Source organism: Octopus sinensis, linkage group LG24 (genome assembly GCF_006345805.1).
Source record: "Octopus sinensis linkage group LG24, ASM634580v1, whole genome shotgun sequence".
NCBI lineage: Eukaryota > Metazoa > Mollusca > Cephalopoda > Octopoda > Octopodidae > Octopus > Octopus sinensis.
The window spans coordinates 29913481-29921314 of NC_043020.1; positions in this window are offsets into that span (position 1 = coordinate 29913481).

Below are 7834 nucleotides of genomic sequence, written 5' to 3' on the forward strand. Positions count from 1 at the left end.
TCTTCGTTTTCCTTCCTTAATTGCCAGTGGTGCTTCTGCCTAATCCATTCCGATAGAGTTGGATCTTGCATTTTTACTGCTGGCTCATGTTAATCCCTTTCAACTTTTTAACTGAAAAACTTGATTGTCTACCAGTGTACACAGTTTGTCCAAAATTCCGACTTTGGCAGTAACTTGTCTTTCCATTTTCTAGTGTTCTGCTGATGGGAAGTTCACTTTTATCCTATCATTTTTTTTTTAAATTCCAGGAAAAAAAAAATGATTGTTAAACTAAATAACGAAGGACTTGGAGAGTGGGCTGGGATAATGAGTTCATGCAGTGTGTATGTGCGAGTGAATTAATTTTTCTAAATTCTCATTCATATATGAATTCTCATCTTCCTATTAAAATATCTTGATAGTTTGATAAAATTTCTCTATTTTTTTCCTCCCCTATTTTAAAACCATTTTTTTTTCTTAGATATGGTCACAGAGAAAAGAAAGAAAAAAACAATACAACAAAAAAACTTCCACTCATTCTTTATCCCAATGTTGCCCTTCTCTCTACCTTTTTAGAAAACCAAATGAGCAAATTTTAAAAATAATGAACAATTGTAAAATTGAACTCGTGTTAAGGAATAAAAATCATGACACAGCTGTATTTGTGCCTCTTTTTCTGTGTACGAGAGACTTAATGATGCTCCCCCTGTTTGGGGGAGAAAAACACCAACCATACAGAGTGGACTCTAATTACTGACTTCTATAATTAGCTCCTGTAATAATAACATTTAATTTGATTTTGTGTGTGCTAAGCTCATGAAATTCACATTAATTTTAAAATTCGATTTTAATAATTATTCTTTAAAATGTTAGCCTATATTTATATTCAAATTTTATTTTATTTGACATTTCCTGTATCTTAAAGGTAGTTTAAATTTTTGTCATTGTAATAACCTTTATTACTCTCATTTTAAATTTTGATGAATCCAAATGAAGTTTTATATATTTTTACTCAACTTTATTTTAATAAAAGGTAGTTGTAACTGAACTGGATTCTCTATGCTATCTAATCCAACTCCTTTGAGGACAGATTCTGCAAGACACTTAGTGCAAGTCAATCTTTAATCAATCTAATACAGGCTAGACCAAAAGTTGTGCTGCCATCAAATATATTTTATGTGTGTGTATATATATAATCTGTGTGTGTGTGTGTGGCTGTGTCTTTTGACCGAGTCTGAATGATTTACTCCACTATGTCTTCCCTTAAGGAAATTAATTGACCATATGCCTTGACATGAAAAGAAATTCTTTTGATACTTGCTTTTCTGCTCAGCCAAGTTTGTTATCAGTTAACATCCAGTTCCCATGGCCGCTTAGGGTAGGCGATTTGACAGGATCCACCAGCTGCAGAGCCATGTCTAGCTTCAACATTAATTTGGCAGGTTTCCTTCGACTGGATACCCTCTCCGTTATCAACCACCGGGTGCTGTTTTTCTTTTTTCTTCCTGTGACACGAGTGCTGGTGAGGTTGCCAAGCAGCTTGAAAGAAAAGGCCAGCAAGAAGCCTCCTTTCATTGAGAGGATGAGGTAGGGGTTAATATTTGAGTGGAGGAAGAGCAATGGTTCTATGCTGGGTGTTGAGGGGCTGCAAATGTGATGGAGAGACAATCCCCAAATGCCTTGGTATGGAGGAAGTACAAGACTACCCAGAATTACATAAAGGTGGATGAGAGATGCTGGTGGGATACCAGAACATCTCAATCATGAAGGTGGGTAGAAACACTGGACCAAGGAATGGGTCATGAGAGTATGAGGGGGGGATGGGTAGTGGGTGAGAGATACAGAAACGGCTTGAGAATAAATACCGATGTGCAAGCAAGGGGTAGGAGCAGTGGGGAGGGAAATATAGGGGTACATAGGGTAGATATAAGTAGAACAAGGGGGGCAGAGAGAATGATTGCAGATAAACATGAAGAACAGGGGACTTGATAGAAAGGGATTTTATTATTTTTTTGATACTTGCAATTAATCCCAAATCTTTTTATAGTGTTGATAAAGTTGTTTTACGAATAAAATCTTCATTTTACCCAATTCTTCTTCCACTCATCTTCAGGATTAAGAAAAGGCATTTAACAGAAATAAGGTAGTTTCAGTAATTTAAGATTTTCTTTTTTTCTTATTTCAGTTTTGTGTGAGGTAAGTTATAGAAAGAAAAAAAAATCTTATTTTAGTTCTGAGTATTAAGTTCCTGGTGTGTTGGGATGGCCGTTTACATTGAGCACTTTCTAAATATCACCTTAGCTATGGGTATGTGTGTATATAATAAATATATATAGGGGAGGGGGTGCTGAAAAGTTCCTGCCTTTAAGAGTATCACAAAAGACCTAGTTGAAGGCCCAACCTTCTGAGTGTTTTTACAGGGCTTAGAAAGACTGAAGGACCCCTGCAATAAGTGTGAATCAGAGGGGAACAGGTTGAATAAAATCCTAACTGATCCTCCTGTATTTTATTTTACCCAAAGCCAGGGATTTTTCAACACCCCCTCCTTTATATATATATATATATAGATTATATCCGTTCAGCTAAAGCAGTGGTTCACAAAGTGAACAATTAAATTAATTTAACAATTAAGGAAACAAAAACGAAAGGCTAAAATTTAGGGTTAGGGTTAGTGACAGGATGTCTCAGTTTTAGACGCAGCAAATGATTTTAGCTCAATAGAGGCCATAGGATTGGTTAAAATTCGAAAAATTAAGATACGTTAAACTTACAAATTACAATTTTCTCAAGAAAGCCAAGAGAAAAAAATGTTTTATTTTGACACATTCTACCAGTATACGAAGTTTAAAAGTGTTTAGTTAACTAGAAATTGTGTTGAAAACTGCCGTTCAAAAGGAAAAGATCCCGATTATCATTTGTAATGTTCATCATCTTGGTCTTCTTCCCACCGATTCTCAGATCAATCTTTCAAACATTCATTTCTAGTTCTCATGTGAACCGTTGTAGGTCTTTATAATTTTCAGCGATTAAGCGATGTCAGCAGCCAAGTCCAGGTCTTTCAGTCTCATCTACTGCTTCCGTACTATTCCCCCATCAGATACCGTAAATCCTCAAGTATAATCTGCACTTTTTCCCCAAAAATTTAAAGGTCAAAATCCCTAGTGCATACTATATACGAGGTTAAAAATGAAAAATATTTTCTAAGCAATGTCCAAGTCTCTATTTGCTGTCCGGCAATGTTTATTCAGACGCATTTTCTGATGTCGGGCGAGAAAAATACCTTAAGCTAAGTCTGAAAGCAATGAAGTCATAAAAGAATCATCCATGACTTGCAGTAAGCAACATTTATTAAACGTTATTACTGTTATTTCTTTATTTTCTGCAAACAAAATTCACAAAAACGCTACACGTTTGCATTATGTTATATATACAATAATAATAAAGGACGTCACCATATACATTTTTACAAACCAAGGACTCAAGTTAGAGAAGGGGTGCGTATTATACACAAGGTTTAGGTTTTTCAGAAGCACAGCCCCCTAAAAATCCCCTACGTATTATACCCAAGGGCGGACTATACTCGAGGATTTACGGTATGTTAGTTGGGTTGTTTTTTTTTTAGGACAAAGCCTACTACTGCCTCAGTGGGAATTGAAATCAGAATGTAGAGTTTCGATATTCTAACGATGATCTCCTTCCACTTCCATAATTATTTAATGAAAGTTGACTCTGAGATGAATCGAACCCAGAGCATTGCGATATCAAACTGACTCATATTAAATCATCGCCGCCCCATTCAGTCATCACGTCTCTGTTCTTTTCTTCTTCTCCTCCTTTGCCGACCGCCATAAATTTAAAATCTCTATAGAAACTACATCCAAGAGGTGAATATTTTAGAAAGCGGTAAATGAGAAAATAGGAAGGTGACAAGTTTTATTTGTGCACGCAGGTAAAGGCCCTTTATTCGCTCTTTTTCGAAACCGAGCCCACAATGACTTCAATAGGAAATTAGATAAATGGATGTAAGACGCCTGTAAAAGATAATGTAGGGAAGTGGCTACGACGGTGACGAATGGCGAGTCAAAAGGTAAATCCTATAGATTGAACAGAGCTGAGACCGACATAAAAGTTACACACCTTTAGCTCTTACAAAGAGCTAAACGGCTTTTATTAGAGCCTCGGCGATATTACAGGAGCCGCAATGACCTCCTAACTTTTATTCTTCTCGCCAAGCAATTGATTTCATTTTCTTGTCTCAGGTTATAACAAATAAGCAAAATAAACTATAGCCTGCCCCCGTCAAGCTATGAAAGCCATTTTAATTTCAGTGACGGCCAACAATGGAGGAGGAGGACATTATAGAAAAATCTTACTGAAGAGGAATCAAAGAGCGAAGAGAGAGAGTGTGTGTGTGGGGGTTGGAGGTGTTAGGAGATGCGCGCGTGAGTGAGCCTGTGTACAAACGAGAGAGTCAGAGAGAAAGATAGATAGAATGTTTGTGTGTGTCTGTGTGCTTGAGTATGAATGGATTGAGGTGTATTTAAGTAAGAGAGAAAAAGACTTGAGTCCCTGTGTGTGTTAGAGAGAGAGAGATATGGTGAGTGGATGAGAAACATCTATTGTGCTTCTCTTGGTGTGAATGGAGGGGATCAACGTGTGTATTTACGTGTGTAACGTCGATCAGTCGATTGTCAATTGATAGCGACATAAAAAGAAAGGAACGTGGTTAACGAGATAATGGTCAGCGGGCGGAACAGGGAGCAACTAGTGAAGAAAAAAAAATGATAATAATACAGCAGCGGCTTAAATGATTTTTCTAACAAAATATTCAAGCATCTTTTCTCCTTTCTCAGATGTTATTGTTGTTGTTCGCTCCATCTCTCCCTTTTACCGGCCAGTATAAGGTGTTTGGGACATTGTTAAGAAAGCAAAGGTTGCTGATGTAAGGTGAATGGGAGAGACAGGGAGAAAAAAAATCAAAAAAAGGCTAAAAAAAACCTGAAATGATAAAAAGAAAGAAAAGCAAGCTACAATGGCGGTTCACGATAAAAAAAAGTGGGGGAAAATGAAGCTAATTTCAATATCTAATTAAATTGAAATAAAGTATATGAATGAAAAAGACAGATAAAGATAGAAGAAAGAATCTAGCAAAATTATTTCTTAATCTGTAAACAAGATGCTTTATGTAAACGTGTCCAGCCGAGCAGACGTAGATTTGGTGCGTGAGTTGATAATGGCGGATTGTAATTTATCGTAATGGCTTTAGATATTATCACAGACTCCCTTAGATCTCTAATTGCTTTGGAACTTCGTTTGAAAGAACTGGATTAAAAAGAATACACCCCAACCACACGTACACAACAGAAGAAAAGAAGATTGTCTTTTGCGTGATTGTCTAATGCATTTTGTCGTTTAATTCTTTTTATAAGTTACCTTTTGAATTTAGAAATCAAATAGATTTGCCGATCCACACAGGTTGGGAAGACGTACAGAGTTTAGGGATAAAAGGATGTCGTGTTGTGGGTAAGGTTAAAAATGATAATTGTGGTCCCGTTAGTAGCTGTGAAAGGAAATTAGTAATAGATAGAAAAGATATTTTACAATGACACTCGAAAGAGAACAGGGTGCAAAGTTGATCTGACTGAAGTTCGAGTTTTTCTTTTCAGAAAGACCGACAGGAAAAAACAAAATTAATAAACGAGATGAGTTTGTAATCATGCAACAAAGATCACAGAGGAGGACAAATATATTTATTTACAACAGTGAAAATAAATATTCTTAGATCACTATTAAGAGAACTGATCACCAACAATTTCGTTTTAACCCTTTGTCTGTCCAATACATTTTCATATGTTTGTCCAAAACGTCCATGTTTGTCTTCAGACTTTCAAAAGCCCTTGTTTTATACGTTCTCTGTAAACTTTCCTTTTAGAAGTCCCAAGTTACTCTGATGGAGTTGAAAAAAAAAACGGGAGTGAGCATCGGAGATGATGCGTGAAGGCCAGAGAAATATGTCCTGTAGGATCAGTGCTTCTCAAACGATCTGATGTAGCGTCTATCTTTATGTTGTGAGTTCAAATTTGGCCGAGGTCATTTTTGTTTTTCATCCTTTCGGGGTCAATAAAATAAGTACTAGTTGTGTATGCCAACGGAGAGATTTGGCAGCACCTCGAGTGACTGAGCAGCCTTTTTCAGGGAAAGCGATACTTACCTGTAAATCAAGAAGCATCTAGAAAAGGTAGTTTAGAAAAAAAAATCCTGCCTACTTCTGAAAGTGGCTGGCATCCCCGCGGCAGCAGATGTCTCCCCTTTGCGATCCATTGTAACATCAAGAAAATTAGAACTTTCCAAGAAAGGGTCGTAGTTGTCTATGACCGAAGCACGGAATCAATCCATCGGTGCCCTTCCACACTGCCAAATGTTATCCACAATATCGTCTTGAGATTATAATGGTTTCAGTTTTTTCCACAAGACCAGCAGTTTTAGTGGGAGGGAGAAAGTCGATTACAGCGACCCTAGTACTTGACTGGTACTTTATTTTATCGACCCCGAAAGGATGAAAGGAAAAGTTGGCCTCGGTGGGATTTGAACACAGAACGTAACGAGACGAAAGAAATACCGCTAAGCACTTTGTTTGCAACTCGAATGATTCAACCAAGCTCGCCGCCTTATCCCCAGATTAACGATTCAACCAAGCTCGCCGCCTTATCCCCAGACTAACGATTTAACCAAGCTCGCCGCCTTATCCCCAGATTATTAAAGAAGACATTTTCCAAAGGACCGCGTAATTGGGTCAAACTCCAAACCAACGAATTACCAGGCGAAATTTCTTGACCACACAGCCATCCACACCGGCGCTTGGTTAAAAAAAGAAACCATTACTGCCAAGTACTGATATATTGATATTCACAAGCAGCGCAGATAGATTTTAAAATCTCTCTAGAAATTAGCAAATTCATATTCGTTTGGGAACATCGTTTGGAGATTAAAGAACGTTAACATTAAGACATTGAAATGTCAGGAAATGTCACGAAGGTTGTTCAGTTAATAATAACAAATATGTCGTCGATACTGTTTCAAATACATCAATACTTATTCCGTTACGACGACATTTTCGATATTTATAGGCTTTGAATGTTTGTCAATTTCTTCTGGCATCGCATATTGACTTCTTACAAATGTTAAGGAATTGATGATGATGATGGTCAGGCTGAAAGGGAACGTCAATGAAAAACATGAAAATAAATAAATAGAATTAAAATATGAAATAAATAAAAAATATCTATCTGACTTTCTGTCTGTCTGTCTGTCTATATATATATGTGTGTGTGTATATCTATCTATCTATCTATCTATCAATCTATCTATCTATCTATCTATCTATCTATCTATCTATCTATCTATCTATCTATCTATCTATCTATCTGTCTATCTGTCTATCTGTCTATCAGTCTTCTCCTGTCTGTCTGTCTGTTGTCTGTCTGTCTGTCTGTCTGTCTGTCTGTCTGTCTGTCTGTCTGTCTGTCTGTCTCTCTCTCTCTCTCTCTCTCTCTCTCTCTCTCTCTATATATATATATATATATATATATATATATATATATATATATATATATATGTCGATTGATAAATGAAAATCAGATGACATCGAAGAAATTCAAATTGAATACGAAACTAATATCAAGTTGAATTCAGAATCTAACGGATGTATCAGCTCTGCTTGATCCAACGTGATATCTCCAACTTCTGGGGGTCCTCATTGTCTCTGTGACCCCGGTGACCCCGTCCCTAACTCCACCTTAGGTTTTAACCTGCACAATTCCCTTATAAACAGTTTAAAAAGTTTTTTCTTATCAAT